The following is a 26,126-nucleotide window of genomic DNA, read 5'->3' as shown; positions in this document are numbered from 1 at the left end:
AAAATAACCTGTTATGCATTTGCAGTCTCTGTTAGTGTGAAAACTTGTTTGGTGCCTTTGGGGTGGGCGGGTGGCTGCTGTGCTATGTCAATGGACAGACCCCAAGGCTGTTTGCTCATTGCCTGGGCAAAACCATGCCATTTTGCTCCTGAACACTCAAGTAATACAAGTGTTCCTATTTCCCCCGACTGTCATGTGCTGAAGGCATGTTTGAATGTTAAGAAACCGGTTAGGAAGAGCTTCTTGTCCCAAGATCTCCCTGCGCTACATGTGAGAGATTGCTTTGGAGACTAATGCAATACATTCTTTTTTATCATAAAAACAACAACAAGGTTTTGCACAATACCTCTCTCTCACTCTTGAGCAAGACTAAGTCAGGTAAATATTGCTGTTGAGCATGACCTCAGTATTAAAAGCCATTATTCAAGAAACCCAGATGGAAATTGCCCTCCCTTTTCAAAAAACAGAAGCTTCTAGGAACATAGGAAGCTCCTTCATACTAAGTCAAACTATTTGTCCATCTAGTATTGTCTACACTGACTGGCAGCTCCACAATTTCTGGCAGGAATTTCTTCCAGCCCTACCTGGAGGTTGAACAAGGGTTGAACAAGGGGTTGTCTGCTTGCAGGTCAGATCCTCTACCATTAAGCTAGGGTATTCTTCCCCTGTTTCTGCCTCTTGAGAAATAGGACAGCTAAGGCTGGTAACATTTGCTCTTGCACTCTTCTGTCCTTCCTGGGATTTTTTCTCCCTAAAGAAAAGGTGCACAGGTCTATGCATACCTGCCAGAGAAAAAGGCAAGGGAAGGGCCAAAAAGCCACCTCTGGACTTTATGAACTTCAGATTAACTTCAAGTATTTTTGTACAGTGCAGCTCCCCTTGTCTTTAAAATACGTGCACAGAATTTATACCCCAGCTTTTTATCTCAGGAGCTCACGGTGCCATACATAGTTCATGGAATAACAGAATTGTTGATTACATGCTTTAATGGCTGTTACTAATGACAAATGAGAGGTAATTCCTTCGATTTCTGTTCCTGTGTAATTAATTCTTCTGTGATTAAGAATTTAAAAGTTAACCAATTTCCCTATAAATAAACAAGAATTGCTTTGGGAAAAGAGAAAAATACTGCATGTGCAGGACTGTGATACATTAGCTCGGAGGAGAACTGCTGGGGTGTAACAGCTGATGCACTTTCCTTTTCCTTTTTTAGTGACAAATAGGCCCCATACCCCCAAAGCAGAGACATCATCTTGCCAACCAAGGTCCATATAGTTAAAGCTATGGTTTTCCCTGTAGTGATGTATGAAAGTGAGAGTTGGACCATAAAGAAGGCTGATCACCGAAGAATTGATGCTTTTGAATTATGGTGCTGGAGGAGACTCTTGAGAGTCCCATGGACTGCAAGAAGATCAAACCTATCCATTCTGAAGGAAATCAGCCCTGAGTGCTCACTGGAAGGACAGATCATGAAGCTGAGGCTCCAATACTTTGGCCACCTCATGAGAAGAGAAGACTCCCTGGAAAAGACCCTGATATTGGGAAAGATTGAGGGCACAAGGAGAAGGGGACGACAGAGGACGAGATGGTTGGACAGTGTTCTCGAAGCTACAAACATGACTCTGACCAAACTGCGGAAGGCAGTGGAAGACAGGAGTGCCTAAATGACTAAACAACAACAAAGGCCCCATACTTTAAAAAACCATTGGTTCCTGCAGCCTTTGCCAAGCCAGCGCCCTCCATCAGGGGCTGATGGGAGTTCTAGTCCCAAACATCTGGAGGGCACCAGCTTGGCAAAGGCTGCCTTCATGATACAATCTCCACTCGCCAAAAAAAAAACCCTGATGGGCGCTGTCCAACAAAGTAGTTCCATTAGTGCAAGGACTTCTGGCTGAACAGGGGAACTTCCTCTCCCTCTCCTCTCTTAAATCTAAATCTGCTCTGTTGGAAGCGTGGGGGCACACAGGAAGAGAGAAGACCTTCTGTTGCTCTCGTTTTTCCTCATGTGATCTTTGCTTCTTTGAGAAACAAGGATAGTCAAACTTTATATAAGCAAACGCAAATGGTAACAATCTCTGAAACACTGTTTTTGTTTCCTTTGTAAGAGGTGGAGCAAAGTCTCCTTTTCTGCAAGAGCATGATTTATAAAGAGCCAGGGTGAAGTGCGGAAGACTCCACTTTCCCTCAGAACACTTAATCACATGGAATTATATGTGTAATAAAATAATAAGTGTGTGCAGCTGGAAGAGAATGAATCACTGCTGGTGGCAGACTTAGCTTGGGACTATATGTAAGACTAGGAGATCTCGCTGTTATTCGTTTCTAAAATAAGATGCTCCAGCTCAAACCTGCCTGGAAGCCATACTTTCCAATGGCCGGCACCCTCACTTTTCTGCCAGATGTGTGGGGTGCAACAATAAAGAAAAAAGCACTCTTAATATACTCAGAGGTGCTCTTTTTCTTATTACTGGAACTGTATCAGGGTGTTGAACATGGGCTCTGGTACTAAATCTGGGAAACCACTGTTAAAATTAACCTGAGAGGGAAGATTTGCTGGAAAATATAGCATGAATTCCTCTCAGTTGCCCTTTCCCATCTAAATTATTTTGTTTAAGGCATTTTGAGCTTACATTTTTATCCTGTGTTCCAAGGTCACAGTCAGTTCAATACCTTGGCTTATTGAAGCAATACATGCTCATTTTATTTGAAATCTCTGGTGATTTCATAAGTGGCTAATGTCATGCACATCCATTCCCCCTGCCAGTTATTTTCAACAGAGCAAACTCCTGGCAAGCAGTAGCTCTGCTCAAAGAACCTAAAACATTTAACAACATTTGCAAGTAACTATGGGCTCCCAAAATGGTGCAGGGAGATGGGAAGGATGGAGCTAATATTTCCCACTCCTAAAATCGGGGAGCGGTATAATTATGCTCAAGCGTGCATCTTTGCATAATGAAGCTTGGCTGAGAAGAGAATGGATGGGCTTTATTTCCTGAGCTGGGCCCTGTGCTGCTTCAGAGTATAAATGCAATGGGAACTGCAGCAGGCCGTGGAAAGCGGGGAGTCACTTTTCGGGATCCCTCATGGTTGCTCCTCTCGCAGCTAAGCATGTTTGTGAACAAGCACGTTTGGTGGAGCAGAGAAAAAACATGTCCTTGAGCATCTGTAGCCCACCTCTCTGGGACTCCTCCAGGAATGATTGCAGCTGGGGGACAGCAAGACCGTTCTGCTGGAGCAGAAGCTACAGATGGGGAAAAGACTGATTGCCCTTGAACAGGGAACAGGAGGTGCCTTTGCTACCTGCAGACTAGATTAGACATGCAGAGAATAATGTGTCTAGGATACACAGTGCTGCTGTGAAATAAAGGGTTCATTATTTCTCTATAGCGTAGTGCTAAATCCTCAGGGCTATAGAGCTGCTTGTATTTATTTCACTGCTGTGTGCTTGCAGCTTAGTAACTAGAATACTGACCCTGGAAAAGGCCACCTGTACCTTATTCTGGGTGCGGGGAATGGATCACAGCAGAAGCTAATGCCATGAATAAAGGGAAAAGACAAATCATGGACATTGATGTCACTAACAGGATGATAGCAGGGCCAGGCCAGCTCTCTTCCCACGATCAAGGTCCATAAGTACCCAAGAATGGCCAAGTCATTTTGGCACCAGAGGCTGAAAATCCCACAAGCACCTCTCCCTAAGCATAACAATGTAGTAATAAAGCAATTCAAACTCTGACCAGGCAGGGTGTGACACAGTAGCACAGCCACTGCCAGATCTGCAGCCCTGGCATTCACACTGGCTGGGGGAGAAGGCAAGGGAAAAGCCTGCTCCGGGCTACACCATGCTGGAGCTGGCACAGGAAGTGGGTCAGGATCTGGCCCAATAGTGTTGTGGGGCCAGATTAAGATCCAGTGAATTCCAGGCTGGCTCAGCCCCTCCTCATTCCCAGAATGCCTCGTGTTGTCCTCCCCAATGGTGATAATTCTCCCCTTCCACACTTTCAGCCAGTGGAACAAGGAGATCCATGCTGGCAGAGTGTCACTGTTGTCAATCGGTGGGGCCAGGCCATTGGAGCTGTTGTAGGCTGGGTATAGGGAGACCTCCACCCCATTCACACACCCCTGTGCAGCAGATGGGGGGGATTGTGCCCTAAAAGTTGTTGCCTTCCCAGGATGCCCCAAATCAGCTGCCATCGGTGGTCACTTCACTCTGCCTAATGATTTGGTTAGACCTGAGCTAGTTAGATCCAGCTCAAAATACAATGAGTGATGAAACATTCTGGTGTTTCTGTTGAAGAGCTGAGCTTGCTAGATCAAAGCAAAGTTCTTTGTGAGACTTTTTTCCAGTACTGATGGAAGGCTTCTTTCAATAGAAGAGGGAAGGAGGCCACTTTCACCAATTTTTCTCACCCCCAAGACCACCTGTCATGCTGTTATGAAGGGTCCCACAACCACGCAAAGCAGATTTGGGGAGTGCTCTGACCAGGGCAGAGAGAGATTGGGTGGGGGGAGCAAGGAACTAAGTGTTTCATCAACACTCTCCCTTGCATAAGGCCAGAACATCACACTTGGATTCATCAGGAGTTGTCTTCTGAAACTACTTTTTTCTCACCTGAAGGAGCTTCGGATTAGAGGGAAAGCAATAATGATGGATTGAGTGTTGTTTTCTTCACATTTTGACTGAGAGGCTATTTGGGCCTCACAAGCATACTCTAGGAAAAGAAGCCCCAGAGCCTAATGAAAATGTCCTCTTCTTAAGACCCAGCCACAGAGATACATAGCTGGCTTCTTCTTATTATTGTCTGCATTAAGGATTAAAGGCTGCTTTTGGTTTTCTAAGGAAACACAGCAGACAAACATGTTTCCAGTTCCAGAGTTTGTTCACACCTAATGTCTGGACTTGCCTAATCCACCACAGGCTTGGTAAATCCACAGGAACTCAAGGGCTAGGCCATAACATCAGGAAATGCAGCTGATGGCAGCTGCTGACATTGCTAATTTGGAGCTGCAGTCCATGTTGAACTTAGGCTGATCTAGGCTGTGGTGGAAAAATACATGCTGAGGTCTTTCTATATTGTCTTCAGGGCCAGCTCAATACATTTTGCTGCCTGAGGTGGACAAGATGGTACACCTCCACATTTCAAGCAGGCAAGCAGCCTTGACAGGCAGCTGAATCTTCCTTCAGTATTGGGGATAGGATAGTGTCCTCTGCAACACCCGAGGCAGCAGGCTAGTTTGAGGAGTCAAAGGCATGCTGTTTAGCAGACATAGGTGTATTCACAAACAGAGAGCAATGGGCCTTAGGAGAAACAATCAGGGGCTGCTGCCACACCCTAGCATATGCCGCCTGAGTCAGGTGCCTCATTTTGCCTAATGGCAGGGCTGGCCTTGGTTGCCTTGCAATACAAGCCTTTATTCTCTCTAAAAAGCACATTTCTGAAGCAGATATAAACTGCAGGTATTCTGCATGGATTGGAGGGCGACATAAGATTATGGAAACTAAGGAATTCATATTATTTCTCTGCAGATACAAGCTTTAAGTGATAATCAGTGTGATCACTTATCAGAGCTGTAACTGAGGGGTAAGCTGTTTGGACACCAAGTGATAAAAATCCCTGGGATCCTAAATAACCACTGCTTCCCCCTCCCCTTTACTGTACTTTTCCTGCTTGTCTCATTTTCTAGTTCTTGCAATAGCTGTAGTTTGCATAAAATTGCAGCCCACAACAGCCTCCTGCCATGCAGACAGACCATGCAGAGAACCCAGAGAATTCATGCAGAGAATTCACACTTTCTATACCAGATTTAATTGAAGCAGACCCTTTCTTCCAGTTTGTATCCAAAGCAAGCACACAGTTTGCCTTTCAGTTTAAAAACTCACATTGAAATCAGCAGCACAAGGACAACGCAATATGTAATAAAAAAGTTAAAAAATAATCATAAAGGAGTCTGAAAAATCCTGGATTGAAGAGGCAGAAATAGCAGCAGTATTACAGGTTGGAACATGTACTTATGATCATGCAAGAAGCAACAATATGGCAGAATAATTCTAATGTGGGTTGGACATCAGCTGTGATCGTGTGTGTGTGTGTGTGTGTGTGTGTGTGTGTGTGTGTGTGACTCTTATCAATCTGTGCTTCCTAGTCTCTCTCTTTGAAAACTTAGCATGGGGTAACTGAGTAAGACAGATTCCATGGCTAGGCAAAATCTTACCATTAATCCCAGGGTCCAGTCTTTCTTGTTAGGTGGGCTGAGAGTGTAGATTTGAGAGGTATGTGTTGAATGTAACTTGTTCTCACTTAGTGCCAAACTTTGCAATCATAGAATTGTAACGTTGGAAGGGTCATCTATTCCAAGTCCCTGCAATGCAGAAATCCCAACTAAAGCATCAATGGCAGACGGCCATCCAACATCTGCTTAGACACCTCAGTCTGTTCCACTGTTGAACAGCTCTTACTGTCAACAAGTTATTCCTGAAGTTTAGTCAGAATCTCCTTTCTTGAATCCATTTGTTCAGCTCCTACTCTCCTACTTTCTCCATCTTCCATGCGACAGCCCTTTAGATATTTGAAGATGGCTGTCATATCTCCTCTCAGTCTCCTCTTTACCAGGCTAAATATACCCAACTCTCTCAACCATTCCTCATAATGCTTGGTTTCCAGATAATCTTTGTTGCCCTCCTCTGTTCATGTCAATATCTTGTCAATATCTTTCTTAAACTGTGGTGCCCAGAATTGGACACAGGCAGATGTGGGCTGACCAAGGCAGAATAGAGTGGGACTCTTACTTCCCTTGATCTGGACTCTATACTTCTGCTGATGCAGCCTAGAATAGCATCAACATCTTTTTTTGCTGTTGCATCACATTGTTGACTCATGTCAAGCTTGTGGTCTACTAAGACCCCTAGACCCTTTCCACACGTACTACTGGTTTTTCCTGCCTAAGTGCTGAACCTCACATTTGTCCCTATTAAAATTTATTTTGTTAGTTTGGGCCCAGATCTGCAATCTGCTAAGGCCATCTTGAATCATTGAATTCAAAGGGACAGAAAGAGAAGGGTCTTTGTTTGGTTTCACTACGGGGTAGAGAAACTCCCCTGGCTGAAATACAATTTTTTTAAAAAATGCAATAAATATATAAACCACTAAAAAAATAAACAGCAGAAGCTGTAATTAAAACAAATCTATAACATTCATAAGGACAGATAAAATAACAATCAAGGCTGATTTACCTTTCACAGTTGCAAGAGAGACGACAAATGAATAGCATTTGTCTCAGCTCCAGGTCATAACATAATTCTGATCATATCCTTTCCAAACTACAAAATAAAAACCTCCAGATGTGCCCATATCTGCCTTACGATAAATCATAAAGCAGTTATTCTATTAGCAATCTACCACACATGTGCCATAATAGTTTGAAGGCAGGAAATTGGTACATAAACATTTCCCAGCATGGAGATGAAGTGATAGGATTATTGCACCTGCTAAATTGCAGCCTTTCCTACACCTGCTCAAAGCACAGTGAATCTGCCAGAGAAAAGTCATCAGTCTTAGGCCAGGCACTTGGCAGAATCTGTCCCAGCCACACTTCCCTATGTTATGTCTAGCTACTGATTCTCAATCCAACAACAAGGTAGATTTGACAATATATTTGATAGTCTGCTCAGCAGTTGAACTGTTCCCCGCCCACCCTAAAACTGTTCTGGGGGTTCTGTCATCTCTCCAGAGCAGATTTGGGAACATTGGTGGGGTACATGTGGGGCGGGAGGGGGAGACCCCTTATGCAAGCAGAATTTGTTCTGCCTGTGCATTTATTACCACCCAGTGACTCCATCTGAAAGGGGCCTGGTTTCCATTAAATTTATCTATGATATTTTCAGAGGTTGTGCAGCCAGTTTTCAAAGATGGCAAGGATGTTTTCTCTTTTTGTCCAGCTCTTGTTAGGGGCCAAATGAGGTTCATTGTGAATTCTGTGGATGCAATTAAAGTGCACATTTTTAAAAAAATGTAAATGGTTGAAGGAGTGGGGAGGTGGAGCTCCACCCTTTCCCTTCTGCTGTGATCCTGATGAAACACACACACACACACACACACACACACACACACACACACACACAGCTGCTATTTGCATTTGAAGGGAATCCTGTACTGCCTTGAGAAGGGCAACTTTTGTAGGACATAAAATTCTTTCTCCACCCGTCCCCCATGGTCCCCATGCCACTCACCATGTTAATTTCATTCACACAATGTCACCTGGTTTGGCCTTTTTTGTATAGCACTTCCTATATCCCATTTCACAGTACAGAAGCCAAGAAACATTTGATGTAATTATTTGAAAGGACTTTATACAAAGTTAGGCTGCAGGCCACCAATGTTTAGAAGGAGTTAAGTCAGATGATCCAAGTCTTCTTGCTACGGGATAATTATTTCTCCATAATATTTATTTAATTCCCACTGTGTTTTAGGACTGCTTAAAAGTAACATGGTCTCTGCCAGAAGCATGTGCAATCTAAGTAGAATGAGCAAAGGAAGAAGATTGAGAATATTACTAAAATCTTGGCAGACAATAACAAACATCAGTAGTACAGAAAATGAGATGCAGAGGTACAAAGAATAATCTGTAGGGTCCTTTTATTGCTGCTTTTCAGAAGCAGTGATCATTTCTAGCAATGCTCCTCAAGATGTCTCTGAACAGCTGATGTTTTCTGGATAACCAGCAGGCTCTTTTTGCATCCCTTCCATTCAAATTACAGGCTTAGGCTCTCATTGCCACTGGCGATGATGATATAATTAACATTATGGTCCAACAAATAGTTCCTGTGACACAGTGGCAAGATTTAAGTCTGAGTTCAATGATAGCTCATAAAATTATCTCACACAGGATCAGTTTTGTTTAGTAAGCTAAACAAGTTAATGGTTTTGTGGCATTGTGCCAGCCGATGCCCTGGTTTTAATTGGGTGTAGAGGGCCATTGCGGGCATGAACGTTGATGCACATTTCTTGTAGCTGTTTCTTGGGCATTTTTGAACCCATCTTTTGACTTTAAACACCCTCAAAGTAGGTGATAAAATAATGTAAAGAGAACTGTATCTCGATGAGCATGAAAGAAAGGAGATGCCAACTAAACATAAGGAAGAACTTTCTGACAGTAAGAGCTATTCAACAGTAGAATGGTCTCCCTCGGGAGGTTGTGGACTCTCCTTCCTTGGAGATTTTTAAGCAGAGGTTGGATGGCCATCTGTCATGGATGTTTTAGTTGAGATTCCTGCATTTGCATGGGGATGGACTAGATGACCCTCGAGGACCCTTGCAACTCTACAATTCTATAATTCTATGTCAACATTTTAACTGCATATTTATCTCACAAGGTGTACATTTCTCCTAAGTGGCTTCTGAAATCAGACCATTTTGCATCCAAGCTATTTGTTGTGTTTACCATAGACACGTCTACTCAGAAATAAGTCCCATTGAGTTCAATGAGACTCACTCCCATTATAGGATTGCAGCCTAAAATATATGTAACATGCATGTTGCTTAACCTATTTCTCCATCTAGTTTACTTGCACATTTTTGACAAGACCTGGTGGCAGATTCTTCATAGGCAGCGTGCAAGAAACAGAGCGAGTCAAAGTAGAATTGTTTTATTTATATAATTTACAAACCGCTTCCCTTGAGGCACCCAGAAGAGATCTACAATATTGTAAAAGTGACATTACTGTACATAAAAGAGTTGATAATAGAGATAGACTTTTAACCATTCAAGCAACAACAAAAACATAAAAAAATCCTTTTGCCCACTTGCGTTATTCTCACCAGGGTGGTGGCTTTGATTTGCCTTCCTGTTACTGACCCATGCATATGGCTTTGTGTTTCCAACTCAAGACCCGTTGAAGAACATCTCACCCAGTTCAATCTTTGAAAAACAGCTTTGAAAAACTTTTTCATATTCTCCAGTGTGCTACCCTTGCCATTGTGGCAGCACGGGGTTGCCATTCTGTGACTGAACTTACGCTACTTGTTGAACAGTTCATTTATCCAGTCTGTATAATGTTTATTGCACATGTAACTTGTTAAGATACAGTTGTACATTTATCCACTCCATGTTTACAGTATCTCCAGGCTTTGTTTTGCATATGGCACCTTAGTATGTTTGTTGCTTGAATGGTTACAAGTCTATCTCTATTCTAGCTATTATTCTAGTAAATTTGGTTTTATACTTATAAGCCAGTCTGTGGTGTTGTTGTTTTGTTGCATTATTATTACTGTCACCACATTTGACACTTTGTGCATATACGTAAAACAGTTGAAACAACTGCATATAGAAAGGCAATCCAACAAACATTCTAAATATAAAAAACCAGTGTAAAACATCAACATCACATGCACAAAATCAATTCAATTAATAGACGGGTAGCAGCTGGGATTTTAGAAGGCTTGTTTGAAAGAGGAATGTTAGCAGGCGTTGAAAAGATGATAGAGAGAGCACCTGTTTGGTATGCAATGCCAGGGAGTTCCAAGCTGCTGAATGAACTATCAATTTTAGTCCTGGAGGCAATGATGTTGTATGCATCATCTGGGCATGTTACATGCATTCCTTCCACCCAAACCAAATAAGTAATCACACCCAAGCATAGGCTTTTTGGGGGGGGGGTGCAGGTGTTTCAGGAAGCCAGCTCAATTACAGGTCAGTGGGTCTACCCCTCTCCACAGCTGGTGCTTTTAAATCTATATATAGGCCTTGATTTAGATTTGAAGCATAAAGAGCTGCTAAGCCAGCAAACTGATGACATGTAATTGGAAAAACTTTCAGGGGATGCATATAAGGGGGTATGGCAGGTGGCTTTGCTTGACAAGTTAACACAAATGGTAAAGAGTTGCCAGTGGGCCGGAAAAAAAAGACTTTTCTGAATGGGTTTGATACATGTTTAACTTTGCTAGCAGAACATGGATGATGATCACCACCACCAACATATACAGTACTTGATTTTGGACACTATTAACTGGGCTGGACTCTTTGCTCTGGAAAGCAGAGATGAATGAACTCTCTTTTGACTGAGACTGGAGCTCAGGGGCTCTCACTCAGCCTTTGGTATTGACAAACATACCTTGGACTTCTGATGTGAAATGCAACTGTTTTCTTTCAACAATGCAGCATGGGGGGAGCATGTTGTTCAAGTTTTACATGCATTAAAATGCATTTTTTTTTGGGGGGGGGGTAATCACATTTCTGGCCCAACTTGGTTATGATAGCTACTGATGGATACTAATGAGTTTCACAAATAATTTGTGTATTGTTGGGGGGGGAGGGAGAATCTCCTTTCCCATTTTGTATGCACACTCTTCTGTCTTTTAGTAGCATCTTTTAGTTGCATCCAAATCTAAATAAGAAAAAAACACCTGATTATTCAAATACAAAAGCAAAATATTCCATCTGTCTGGGGGAATGAGGGAGCACTGCGCCTGCTAACTTTGTTTTCTTTTAATAACATTCTTTGCCTTGTATTCCAACATGCAAATTTTTCCATTTATAATCACCATTTGCATCATTATCTACCTGCTACAAGATCCTGGTGTCATTCCATATGTTAATCACAACATAGTCCATGTTTTCTATCCCCTGCTTTGTATTTGGATTCTTAAATCACCTTATGCTTCCTTCAGGTTAGACGTTAGCCTGGAATTAATTATTCCAGTTCCTGCGATGGCAAGGACGCAATAAAAAATGAGTGTGAGGTGGTGGTGATGATTAATTAAATAATTTCAATTTTGATGGTGTTCACACCTTCACTTGTCTGATGTGGATATCTATTTGGAGGAAGCCGGGTTTAGTTTTGCTTTTAAATAACATTTTGCAGCAGAAAGCAGATAACAAAATCCACTGCAGAAAAATGGGGAAGCGACTGAATACAAAAGCCAAGTCACAAAATAATAGGCTTGTGTTTTCATTGCTATTGAAAAGGGGAATTGGATTGTTGGAAATGATCACAGGGCTGTCAGATCTACCTCATGTTGTTGTTTCTGTCCTTGGAACGGCAGAAATACTTTGCCCAGTGCAATTCAGCACTGGCAGATAACATGAGTAAGGAAATCCTGGTGCCAGCCCTATTTTCCTGAAATGAATAGAGGAGATCAGGCCTCACTCAGACCTCCTGTATGACCCAAAGCCTAACCTTATGTCTACAGAATGGCAATATTGTGTGCAACCAAGCCAGAATCCAAGGGTTTCTCTATCTTCTCATGTCATTTTATACCAACATGAGTAACTAAATTATGAGCTCCTGGGATCTTTCTAGACTGTGTTATCCTGGCTCAGGGACATAATAGCTAATGAGCTTGCCCATCCATCAACTCATGTACTTACCCAGCCAGTTACAGATTTTATATATTAAAAAATATTTATAGAGCACCTCCTCAAATCAAAATCAACTGTTTTTGTAAAACGCTTTAAGGTTTTCTACAATCAAGTGGTATATATATTTTTATGAAATAAGTAAGCTATTATACAGATGTAATAAAGCATGAAACACCATAAAACAATGCAAAATAACCATCAAATAACTGGCTCATCTAGAAAAAGTTTAAACAACTGCACCACTGGGGGCCACCCCCTATGCATGGTTTTCAGTGGAAAATTACCTCTGCTCTGAACCTGGAGGTTTTAATTTATCCATCATGCCACTGATAATCCTTCTTCTCCTGGCATCTGCTAAATCCCTTCAGGAACATAGAAAGCTGCATAATGGTCATCTGGTTCCATATTGCCAGCACTGACTGGCAGCACCTCTCCAGGAATTTCAGGCAAGTGGCCTTTCCCAACACTACCCAAGAGTGCCAACTTGAATAAAATAGGGGGGGGGGGGAGCCAGGTAAGTCCCACACAATCAGTCACAAGATGTGGCAAACACACCCTATTTTTATGGCAATGCCCATCAACTTGGAGGGGGCGACAGTGATCCCCTCAAATATTTTATTGGGGAGGGGCAAAGGGACCTTGGTCCCTAGGAATTGGCTCCTATGGCACTAGTGAATGAACGTAAATATGCCGGATTTACTTATAAGCTAAACAAGCTATAGCTTAGGGCCCTACACTCACCCCCCCCCCCAAAATTCACTATTAATATACAGTGGTACCTCTGGTTACATACGCTTCAGGTTACATATGCTTCAGGTTACAGACTCGGCTAACCCAGAAATATTACCTCGGGTTAAGAACTTTGCTTCAGGATGAGAACAGAAATCATGCTCTGGTGGCACGGCAGCAGTGGTGCTTCAGGTTAAGAACAGTTTCAGGTTAAGAATGGACCTCCAGAACGAATTAAGTACTTAACCCAAGATACCACTGTACTTCTTCTTAATTGGATTTCAGTTCAACAATTACTTTGATAAAATACATATTTTGTTATGTGAAAATGGCTTTAGATACCTATTAGGTCCATAAATTACCATATAGCATATATTAGGTCCTGTTGTGACCGACTCTGGGGTTGCGGCGCTCATCTCGTTTTACTGGCCGAGGGAGCCGGCATACAGCTTCCGGGTCATGTGGCCAGCATGACTAAGTCACTTCTGGCAAACCAGAGCAGTGCACGGAAACTCCGTTTACCTTATCTACTTGCACTTTGACGTGCTTTCAAACTGCTAGGTTGGCAGGAGCTGGGACCGAGCAATGGGAGCTCACCCCGTTGCGGGGATTCGAACCGTCGACCTTCTGATGGGCAAGCCCTAGGCTCTGTGGTTTAGACTTAGACCACAGCACCACCCGCGTCCCTACCATATAGCATATATTCAACACAAAAAAGAGCGACAATTTGTTGTTGACAAAGGACAGCTGGACATATAAAGGGCACCGTTACCTTCATCAAACCTAAATCTGGCCCTGGGCACTACCTGGATATTGGGGGGTGTTTTGAACCTGGGATCTTCCGGATGCAAAGATGATGCCCTGCCACCGAATCATAGAATTGTAGAGCTGGGAGAGACCCCCAAGGATCATCCAGCCTGACCCCTGGAGCAAACGGTTCCACGAAAAGCAGCACCTGTTGAATTTCCGCCTTGCGCGCCGCTTTGCCGCTGACAACGCAGAGCGGCATCTCTAAAGCGGGGGGGGGGGGGAGTCAGCCCCGCCCCCTCTGCAGCCTCAGCAAAAAAAAAAGAACACCCCAAAGCACCCCACGCCCGATGCCACCGAGCGACGGGGGGAGGAGCCAGCGCCGCGCGAAGTCGGATTGGTGGCTCCCTAGCCCTGGCTCCGCCTCCTCCTGCCTCAGGTTGTCGCTGGAAACCAGAAGCCGCCAGTTCTGCTTTCTGCTCTCGGCCGGCCGGTGAGGAAGACCCGGGAGTCCCAGCCGGGGCGTGGAAGAAGGGCGAGGCGCGCGGGCGCCTGGAAGTGGGGCTCGGCTGCTTCTCGAAGGGGAGCCCCTCGGAGCCGGTAAGCCCTCGCCGGCTCGTGCCCTGCGTGGCGCGCTTCTCTCTTTCAGTTCGGCGGCGCGACAGTGTAAACAGAGCAAAGGTGGGGCGAGGAGGAGGAGGAGGAGGCTCCAGGAACAAGCGCCTTTTCTTTCAGGGCCCCCTTCGAGCTAAGCTCTCCAGCTCGCTCCTTCTCGGCTGCTCGCCTCTTAGGGGTGCGATTGTCGATGGCTGTGTGTTGGGGCTCTCGAAGGGAAGAAAGTTCAGACCCCGGAGGAGACTCGGGGAACTGACTCGGTTTTGGGGAGAAGGCAGCAGCCCAAACAGACCCTGGGATTTGAAGGTTAACCTCACCTCTGACTTCCCTGGGTCTAAGTTTTGACATGGCAGAAGGAAGTTGTGAGCTCTCCCTCCATGAGGACTGGTGACAGATTCCTCCACACAGAAAGCTAGCCCGTTACTTATACAAGGACCAGCCTTCTCTCTTAATAGCTGGCTTTCTGTGTGCATGGAGTTATTTTCTAGGGAGCACGCAATCCTGTGCAGGGTCCACTTGCGGTTTGGAGCATTCGCAAGTTTATCCCTGTATCTTGTGTGTTTAAAAACCCAGGCCATGCCCTGTGTTTATCTTTAGGCGCATGCTGGTTTATCTGAAATCTTTGATGCCTGCAGACCATTCAGATAGTGAAGTTGGACATTATGTAACCTGGGGAGTCTTGTGTTCACCTGGAAGCCTCCCATATCTTTTAAACCATATTATCCTGGCCTCCAGACCCCTTGAGGTGGACTTCTGTCAGGTACAAGCTTTGGCTTTTGTAGGAGAAGAGGAGGAGGAGGGAAGGGAAGGAACTCTGCTTTGGAAATCCAGTATGAGATTCTTCAAGCCTATTCTTCAGAGGTTTCTGTTTTTCTCTGCTACCTGATGTAATGTCCAAGCAAGAGTTAATCTAAAAGATTAAGCACAATCTTTTGCTCATACAACATTTTGGATTCCTCCAGCATCTCCATTGTTTTTCTGAGTTCATGGAACAACTATCTTTAAAATACTTATTTGACATGGTTTTCTTCCATAGAGTTAAGAGATTCCCTAAGCAAGATGAGATAATGCATAAGACTGGAACCACCTGCCTTGCCCGACTAGAATTTGTGCCAGGGGTGTTTAAACTGACTGTTCTCTCTAAGAAAACAAAAGGGAGAGTGACTTTCGCAGATGGATGAGCACAATACTGGCATTAATTGTGAAGGGGAAGACCTAGTACCTTGAAACTTCAGGCTTCTGGCATTGATTTTTAATTTTTAATTTCTTCCAGCCAAGTGAGTTGGAGTTGATTGGCATGTTGCTTTAGGGGTGAGGAAATTGTTACTGTAAGGATGATGATCTCTAATAAAGTTGAAGACAAGCATATAAGGTATTAAGGAAGCTGGTGGAGTTGCTAGGCATTTTTAGCAGCTGACTTATAAAGGGACAGTGAAAAAAACCATGGGTGGCAGAACAGGAAATCTGTTCAAATGTGACCTTCCTTCCATCACAAAGGGTTTGTTTTTTTTAATAGTAATATTAGACTGCAAGCATTTTCTCCAGTGGACATTAGTATGTTCTGTTCTCATTTGTATTCATCATTCCCTTCAGCTGGAAGTAGATCTAGTGGAGGAAGCTGTGCCATTCAGAGATGGGGATGGTTCCACTTTCGTATAATCTTGGAGCGAGCACTTCATATGAAAGTATTCTGTAAAGAGCCAAGCTGTGCTGTTGCAAGCAACACCTTTTTCCCTACTGTTGCTATGCTACACAGGTTGCCTAAAAGACTGTCTCCATTCTATTCCATCCCTTTCGTACATTTATCGCAAGTCCTGAAATGGGAAGGGAGTGAGCAGGTGTGTGTTCAGTTTCTGCAAGCATTCTATGAAGCTCTGACCCTTCTCTTGGCTTGTGCCTCTTACAAGAGTGCATATTGCACGACGTTCCCAATGCCTTTTATACGTCCTTAAACTTTTGACTAGTCGGCTATTCATAGTGCACCAGCGTTTTTGAAATTTTCCATGAGTAGGAGCAGCTGCTACATTTAGTGTCTGTGGGGAAGAATCCACTTTGAACCTGACTAACTTGAGGGAAAGAAGTTAAAAAAACAGAACCGGTGGCATTTGTTAGTACGCTGGAGGAATGTTGTTAGTCAAGGCTTATTGACACAATCAAATAGCAAAGGTTGTTCCCTCATAACTGATATCTTGGGGTGTTCATCCCTGTTTACTCAATCAAAGAATTCCAGGTTCTTTTAGGTGTATTACCCACAGAGCCACCTTTCTGACACTAGCATCATGGCTGCTTACCTGGACAGTGAGGAGTGAGGCAGGCCAACAGAGAGGTTGGTCCTATGGTGGCAGCACCAGTTTGGCTTTGCCAAGACTTCTGTTCTACCCTGACTCTCCATTTGTACCATCCAAGTAAATGCCAGTGGTGCCAGTGTCAGGACAAGGGCACCACAGCACTGTGTTGGCCACTCCTGAGTCACCCTGCTTCCTATTCTGACAGAAATGTTGATGCTACTGTGTTTTTCTGTGAATGCTACATGACATGGAATCTCTCTTGTTAGAGGTTATTGGGTGACCACCTAGTCTTCTCATCAGATGTCTCACATTGAATGTAACTGATCTGTAGAAAAGACTCTACGACCCGAAAATGCACATACTTCTGCAACCCAAGAAAATATTTAATAATTTGTTTTTAAAAATACGCTGCAGTAGTAGTAGTAGGTTTCTTGAATTAGCAAGGGGTTGGACTAGATTCGCGTTTCCCAACCTGTGTCCATGAGCTTCATTCAGGTGGTCCATGATGTGTCTGTATTAAATATTCATATTGATTTATAATTGAATTTTTATTGCTTCTTTTATTTGCTGTAATGCAGTAAAATGGAATTTGAATTCAGGTTGTAAAACAACAAAATACAATATAAGAAATAAAAGAAGCAATAAAAATTCAATTTAAATCATGTGGCATCTATTACTGTACATTACAATTGCTACAGCAGGCAGGCAAATCATTAAGTGGTCTGCCAAGACGCTTAGCAATTTTCATGTTGCCATTGGAAGGGGGGAAGTTTGGGTACCACTGGACTAAATGAACTTTAAGGTCCCGTCCCCCCAACTATATTATTATTGGTGTGGGTACAAAAGGTCTTCCTGGGAATTGTGGACTTTCTGCCAATTTATTTCAATCTGCAATTCTTCTCTTGAACGTGGCAATAAAGAAGCTGAAGTGAGGTGAGTCCAGAGACTTTTATATCCCAGGGTGGTTAATTCCATAAGATACTGTTCTTGGGGGATGCCTTTAAGAATGTGGATTTGAACCTGCAGCCCCTCACTGATAATCTGCACTGTAGAAGAGGCATTTTCCATGTATAATCTATCTGTGTGAGCAAAAGTAAGAGAAGGGCAAACTGGGGAGTTATCACTAGTTAGGGGGGGCAGATCAATATATTGGGTAGAGATGCAAATAGTGTGGGTTAAAGGTCCCAAGAGAGAGTCCCTGTTCTTCTGAATAAATTCAGAATTGGACTACAGTGCATAATATATCAGCTGGCAGTCTTGCTCTTGCACATCTATTCAGGCAAGATTGAAAACTTACCCTGGGGGCTACTGTGCTACATCCAGTTACAGTGCTTTCCTTATATTAAGAGAGCTGTGGCTGCACATTCTTATGAGCAATTTAGAACATGGCAACCACTTGTGCCGCTATAACTTATTTTAGAATCTGGATTGTTTCAGTTTCTGACATTTTAGCTGCCACAATGCAAATTTGATTGGTTTTAAGTATTGTGGTAGCACCCTCTAGCAGCTAGCTCCAAGGTCCCTCATGCAAGGCAGTTCATCCACTCTAAACCACAAAGGAAAATTACTGCCCACAGAATAAAAACAAGGCCCTGAGGCATATGAATTTGCTTGAAGTTTCAAGTGGAGCTTCAGAATAGAGATAGAAGTCGAACGCTGACCCAGCGGCGTAGCATGGGTTGTCAGCACCCGGGGCAAGGCAAGTAATTTGCGCCCCCTAACCCCTAACCTGCCGCCGCTGCCAGCTTCTTCTTGCTGCTGCCTGGTCTGGTCTGGTGTGGTTCTCTCCCGTGCTCAGCGCTGCGCTGGGCGGCCGCTGCACTGTCCTTCCCCCAGATAGTCCCTTGCTCTCTCTCCGCACCGCACGCCTGGCACCCACCCCCTCCACAGTGGGCGGCAACCCAGCGGCTCGGATCGGATTCGCACAGCCAGCACTGCAGTGAGAGAGAGTGAGTGAGCCAGGTAGGGGCAGAGAGCTGCGAGTGCGAGCGCGCCCCACCCAGATGTTGCGCCCGGTGCTGCCGGCACCCCCTGCACCCCCCACGCTACGCCACTGCGCTGACCTTGCCAGTCTTAGGGCAGTGTTGTGTCCTTCAAATTCTTTTTTCCTTGTGGCCTTGGACCCTTTCCCTTTCTCTTTTGAAAAACTCCAAATGGCAAAACATTATGTATCCCTGATGAAAGAAAAACTTTGGTTGTTCCATTGAGTTTAATTTACAATCTAACTTTGGAGGTGTACTTAATAGCTTTAGCTGTAAAACCCGTGCTTGCAGTTTGATAAAATAATATCTTTTTCATGCAAAAAAAATCTCATTTTTGTCATCTTCAATGCCATTTTGCCTTCCTGGAAACGGATATCGTAGCATGCAGGACACTATGGAAAAGCACATTTTCCTTCTGGCTTTGTTACACACATCAGACTTTGGTCAGCTAAAAGGCAGGACTTCCTGAAGTTCACAAAGCTCTCAGTGGAGCAAAATATCCCTATCATGGTCAAAGTTATTCTTGATACCTTCCAGGTGCAGTACTGTAATAACATTGTTCATAAGAACAGTTGCTTGAGTTATGTGAAGAATTGTAGGGAGAAATCTTCCCCTTGTCTCCTTCAGTACTTTCAAAAAAAATCCTATTGAGAGTCCCTTAAAAGTAGTCCTGCTAGCCTGGCTTTCTTTCACAGTGCCAAAATTGAGTTATAGGGACAAGTCAGAAGTGAAGCCAGGAAGTCAGACCCAAAAAGCAAGGCCCAGAGAAATGAAGACAATGTGGCCTAGATCACACTAAGCCAAATCTTACTTAGTGCAAGTGTGCATGTCTCCAGAGAGGAGATAATGGATGCTTTGCTTCATCCTTGGCTGCCTTCCTGATATGCTGCCATGAGCTAAGCCAGGGGTCAGCGACCTTTTTCAGCCGTAGGCCGGTCCACCGTCCCTCAGACCATGTGGTGGGCCGGACTATTTTTTTTTTTGGGGGGGGGGGGAATGAACAAATTCCTATACCCCACAAATACCAGAGATGAATTTAAAACAAAAGGACACATTCTACTCATGTAAAAACATGCTGATTCCCAGACCGTCCGCGGGCTGGATTGAGAAGGAAATTGGGCCACATCCGGTCCATGGGCCTTAGGTTGCCTACCACTGAGCTAAGCCATGGTTTATTGGGTTGTCTGAACAGATGCTCTCAGTTTGCCCCCTCCTTGAGCTATAAAGAGCAAACCTTGGTCACAGCTTGTGGTTTGTCTGGAACAGCAGCATTCTAAGTTAAACCATGGCTTAGATCAGTAACATCACAACAGGAAGGCCAGAGAAGTAGCAAATCAACTGCAATCACCTCTCCAAGGAACCACACACTTGCACATTTGTACTAAGGTTTGGCTTAGGATGGGTTGATTTGTGTGATGTGTGAACCAAACCATTATAGATTCTTTATTAAGTGTGTTGGGCACCCAATACCATGTACTTGACCCCATTTTTCATCTAGTATCTATGTAGTCAAAAGAAAAACAAATGATGGAAGTGCTCTTCTGGTTCTCCCCACCCCAGGAAATTGGAATCTGTTTGTGCAATCTGCCTATTGAATCTGTCCCTTATCCCCTTATTAATGTGCAGTGCCCTTTTTTGCAAAGGGAAATGAGAAACAGAAAACTGCCTGGTGGCTGCTGTCGATGAAAGTGCCTGGATTTCAATCCTGCAAGCAATTAGGCTTTGCAGAACTGTAGGTAATCATCTAAAAATTCCAATCAAGATTCCTTTTTAAGGTGGCATTTCCTCCCCCCCCCCCCCTTGTCATGTCTGTTGCATCCTCCACTTGCTCCAACCCTACAGGCTTTGCTCTGGGGGCACTGTGAAGCTGTTCTTACCGAAGTATAACATCTACATTGGATATTGGAAAGAACAAATGCACTAGAAGCCTTATCATTTGTACCAGTTCCTTGCAATATCTCATTATCTGCATTAGACATCTACTTTTGGAATGTCTAACTGTTTTGAGACCCCAGTACTATGAACGATTCTGAGCATACAAAGAGTAAAATTTGGCTTGGTAGTGAATGGCTGCATCACTCACATATTTGGGAATAGTCTGAGGGTGCTACTTTCAGAAGTCACTGAGCCCTGAATTGGAAAGCTAAAGCCAATAGAAAGGAATTTGCTCAAGCCCTCCATGTGAGCCTGAGCACTTTTGAGTCTCAGATAGGGGGTATGTGCACCTCGTCCCAGAAATATGAAACCCAATCCAGATCTTAGGGGTATTTCTAGATGGTGGACTTGTCACATATCATGAATGCTCATTTGGTGTGTCTTGCCCTCACAAGCCACACAAGGATTATGCCAGTCCTCTTACTGAGCTTTGCTACTTTGCTACTCCTAGCAGCAGAACACAGACTTGCAGAATTAGGTGGCACAATCCCAAACAACACTGGTTGCTCCAAACCTCAGCAGGGATGAGTGCCTCTTTCTTGTTGCACCTCTCTACAAACACACACACATATGCACATGTTGTTTGGGGGCACAGTCTAGGGACCCCAAACTCCAGGTCTTTTGCACTGAGCCCCAGATTTTTTTTCTCACCACCTTCTTTAAAAAATTGCTTACAGGGTTGCTGGGCATGACACAAAGTGCTGTGACCCCCAGCCACAGACACCCCAAATTAATTTGCTCAAGAGACCTAAATCTGCATCTATACATATAAGTTAGAACATGCATTTCCACCCCCCCACCCCCCACCCCCACCTTCATATTTGTGTCATGGGCCTGTACTCTGAGACTTTTCAGTATCTAGCAATGGCTCTTTGTGTACGCACACATGGACTCTCTGACTCTCTAACACACACACCCACACACGAGAGAGAGAGAGATTATTGCTTAGCAATACAGTTAAATTTATTTTCTAGATTTCTACAAGTGAGTGGGAGAAACTGGTGTTCATAACTGTCTTATCTTCTTGGCTTCTACAGGGGCCAGAGGGCAGCAGATGCTTTCTTTCACTATCCCTGCATTCTGTAAACAATGAAGCAGTCAACATGTTTCTCTGCCACCTGCCTCCCTGCACAGACATTCATGTCGTATGGATTATTTCCAGAGCATGTCTGGAACTAACCACACTCAGGCAGAGAGATGAGTAGGGCCAAAGTTGTGACAGTCTCTTGTTTCAGATGTGGGGAGTGGGCATTGGAGGGCTTGTGAGGCAAAGCAAAGGATGCTGTGTCCTAGACTTGGCTGTTTCATATCTGCACACCTTGATGCACTGAATTCATTTCAGACAGACAGGGAAGTAAATCTAGATGCACAGTCAGGACTAAGGAATTAGGTAAGGTTTTGATCTAATCTTTCTGAAAAAAGCAGAAGTAAGAAAAGGCATGTGGTTCTTGAAGACAGCAGCACATCAAAGGCATCCACTAGAGAAGCACAATAGAGAAATGTTCTTATGAAACAGGTGAGAGATTAGATAAAAGAGGAACAGAGGGAATTGTGATGGGTGCACAGAAAAGGCTAGCCTAAATCAGTCTAGCTATTACATACAATGTCAGCTGCCAGAGTATTGCCTGGTACAATTGAAATAGCTCCAGATGAGACATAAGGTCAAATGATATGTGATGGTGTAGTTAGGTTTGTTGTTCATGTGCCTGCTCTATTCATCTACAAATCAGTGCACGGGGTCTATTTTTAATAAAAAAAAGGGATATTTGGGTGAGGGGAGTTTAATTATCCTGTTCCTTAGCTGCTGTCTCCCCAGACACTCCCCCTGCCCACTAGATGTCAATACCATGTGCTTTTTGGCACATCAACATTTGCATTATAGAAGCAAGGAGCTTTGGGTCTGGCATAGAGTCCAGCATCCTATGTTTCTCCATTTCATCTTTCTTCTCTTAATCCCTGTTTCAAACCTGTATTGCTGCATAGATAAATTTGAAAACATGTCTGCAAAAGCCAATCTCAAATCACAAACTGCAAGGAGACTGAGCAAGACTGTTGATGGCCTGGGCAGAAGGTGGAGCTCAAGTGCTCTGCTAGGTCCTCATTTCAGCAGAAGACTGCAGTGGTGGGGGTGTGAGGACATCAATCAAACTCACTGGTGGAGGTTAGGTTTGGTTCAAAATGTGCCCCTGGAGTGGTGGTGAACTTTGGAATTTGCCATTCAGAGAACAATCCAAACCCCTGACCAGCAGAGGGATGGTTCAGTGAAGTGGTGGGTCCACACCCACAGCCCTGCTTCAAGGCTGGTTGCAAGGAGGGGGGGATGTCTCTTTGCCACACCAACTCCCAGGCTGCTACAGTCAAGGGGCCCAAATCATAACAGAAGGATCCAGTGGAACGTATGCCAACCCCATAACACCCAGTTCCAGGTCTGTCCACTGGCTGCTGCCAGCAGGGATATCATCGGCAGTAGTTTCCACCCACCATTTGGATGGGTGCCTTCCTCTTCACCAGAATTTCTTCTCCAGCAGCAGCAGCAGCAACAACAACAACAACATAGCCAGGCAGAGCCTAATCCAAACTCTCTCCAGTATGACAGGTTGCGGAGGTTTGAATGCTTTGTCACCCAGTTCCAAGTATTTGCTGCCTAGATGGGAAATGGGAAAACAGGAATTGGCTTAATATTTCCATCCTTTCCCAGGGAGTGGGGAACTGGATCTGGCCAGCAGTCCCCCCACTGTCGGTGGACCACTTTGTCAGGTGGGCAGGGCCAAGTTTAAGCAAAAGTATGTCTGGCCTGCTCTCGCACCTAATCTGACCCCAGCTGCTTCTGTAATCCGGGTGTCAAAGGATCCTACCTTATGCTTTGTCACCTTCTCTCAGGATTACTTGAAGCTTACTCAAGTGTTAAGGAAACACATGGGCATTCCTCCTGAAATCGTGCTGCCACTCAGAATCCATGTGGGAGATGACATGTTCAAATGTTTCCTTAACACAAAACCATCACTTGCTTCCCCATATATGGAAAGCTTGCATGTCCGAGAAAAGGTACGGTAATCCAATACCTTTATCCCAGTGTGTTAGCTTTCTACCTGCAGGGAGTTCTTTATGTGGGAAAATCTCGCATTCTTAACTATGAAGTACCAGTGAGCTTCTTTCCCTGCTTTCCCCACCACTGCTGCTTGCATTGCATCCTCTCAGAAATAAACCAAGCTTGCCTTATTTCTGAGCTAATCCTCCTTCTACCTAACTCCATCCCTGTGAGCTTCGACATGCCTCCCCTTTCCATTTAAATCTACAAGCAGAAAGGATTCTGCAGCAGAGGGAGGAGAGGCAGGCCTACAGCAATGACTCTGGGAGGAAATTACATTTCCTTAGGGCAGGGGTAGGCAACCTAAGGCCCGGGGCCAGATGCGGCCCAATCGCCTTCTCAATCCGGCCTGCAGACGGTCCGGGAATCAGTGTGTTTTTACATGAGTAGAATGTGTCCTTTTATTTAAAATTCATCTGTGGGTTATTTGTGGGGCACAGGAATTCGTTGTTTTTTCTTTCTTTTTCAAAATATAGTCCGGCCCACCACATCTTCTGAGGGACAGTGGACCGGCCCACGGCTGAAAAAGGTTGCTGACCCCTGCCTTAGGGCTACTTCCTTAGAAGCAGAAGTAAAACAATTTCTCTAAGATGTGTGATAGGATCTTAGATGGAATTGTGTCTCTGGGTGCTCGGCTTCCAACAACCATCTCTGTGCCAGATCCACAGCTTGTCTTCCTTCCTTTGGAGATCTCCCCAAGCCCTAGCCTGAGTATCTTTCAGAAACAGTGTAAAATTATTCTCTTTGCTCTGGAGAGGGAATATGTAAGCTGGTAAGAGGACTTTAGGTTTTGGCATTTGTTATTAGCGATAGTGGCGTTTGCTACTTTTTAATTCTGTTATAGTGAACTAGCTTAATTTTTGTTGCTATTGATTATTGTCAGACAGTTGGTTCACAACTAGGTAACCACTTCCCTATGCTGAAGATTATGGAAAAAACAACAACTAGTTAACAGATGTTTACTCTAATTTAAAGAACGAGTGCATTTTAACCATCTCTCTTAACCTAAGTGGAAATATGTTCACATCTGAAAATATTTAATGCGGATTTCTCTTGGTGTGTTAGTTTTATACCCAACATTATAGTCTCTCTTATCCTTTTATGATCAAGGTAAATAGCATGGTGTGTGTGATTGTTCTTGCTAGGATGTTTTTGAGAGTGTGTGTGTGCACGTGTGTGTCTGGGCTGTTTCTGTACACTGGAAGTGATTTTGAATTTGCTGTGGCAAAAGACTGCTCCACACTTCATGCATTTCCCTGGCATACACAGTTTATAGGTGTGTGTATCTCCTGTGTACCTCTCAGTGTGTTAGAGTCATACCATGGGTACACTGTGTATTCATGCCAAAGGAATCAGTGAATGATCCTGAATTTCCACAGCGTGTGTATGTACAGATAGATAAGGGTAAACAAAAAGGGTGTGTGCCTCTTTCCACTTGAAATATACAGCATTACAGACATTTCACAAATTTATGTAACGTGGAGCATTCCTAATATTTGGTCAAAGCCAGGGGCGCGGCTGAATCTCTTGTTAAGTGATTAATAATTGTTGCACAGGATTAAGGAATTATTAACTGTGATTTGCTGAGCATGCCCAAAGCCCCCTTCCCCCTGTAAGATGCATGTTGCAGTTTATTTTCTGCCAGAAATTGCTGTAATGGCTCTTATCAAACCCAGTTTGTACATTCAATTTATGTTACAGTTTACATATAGGACTCCAAAGATTTCTCAAACTACTTAGGCTGGATTAGTCCTATTTTACTTCAGAAGATTTTTTTTTTCTTTACAAAGTCCCAACAGCTTGTGTATCATCATACAATAGAGCAATTGTGCAATTTTGGTAATAGAATATAGCTTTTTGTGTGTTTGAGCTATGGAGAAGGGGGTGTGCGTGCTCACCAGTAATTGTACAGTTGTGTATTCGTAAATAGCATTGGTTTCAATGGTCATTACTGCAAATAGAAAATTCAATGGGACCCAAGAAACTCATTTGTTTAGCTTTTGTATTTCCCAGCTTGTGTATTAAAGACGTGTGTCAGGAAGCAGCTGCAATATGACCAAAGTCCATCATTGTAATGTTGAAAAAAACTAGCCGCAAACCTTTATGCATTTATTCTCTCTCCATGCCGCCAACACTTGTGCTCCATCTTTCACTAATGAAAACTGAAAGCAGCTTGCAGTGCTTTTTGTAAAAATAAAACTACAACTAAGACCAAGACCAAGAACAAATATAATAAAAACAGGCAATTAAACAACGTATCATTACAAGATCCTTGTAAATTTCAGTCCAAACAATCAAACATAACAAGAAGTCAAAAGATAACAGGAAAAGTATCCTGATCATTGGAGGATGGATACAACGTAGCCAGAATGGTTGCAGAAGAATTGA

General features: G+C 43.8%; 1 protein-coding gene across 2 annotated transcripts in view; it reads left to right on the top strand.

Moving 5' to 3' along the window:
- The first annotated feature begins 14,267 nt into the window (after positions 1-14,267).
- Positions 14,268-26,126, top strand: part of CDK18 (cyclin dependent kinase 18) — a 93,312-nt gene continuing 81,453 nt past the window's right edge. Inside the window, exon 1 of one of the 2 annotated variants that reach the window (XM_083509011.1) lies at positions 14,268-14,430. The gene's annotated coding sequence lies outside the window, so the exon portion shown is untranslated. The remainder of the gene's footprint in view (positions 14,431-26,126) is intronic. The other variant, XM_083509013.1, reaches the window with a different exon arrangement.

The sequence above is a fragment of the Podarcis liolepis genome (assembly GCF_965112155.1).
Source record: "Podarcis liolepis genome assembly, chromosome: 6".
In the NCBI taxonomy this organism is placed as follows: domain Eukaryota; kingdom Metazoa; phylum Chordata; class Lepidosauria; order Squamata; family Lacertidae; genus Podarcis; species Podarcis liolepis.
The sequence above is the reverse complement of the archived record's forward strand: the minus strand, read 5'-3'. Positions and strand labels throughout refer to the sequence as shown.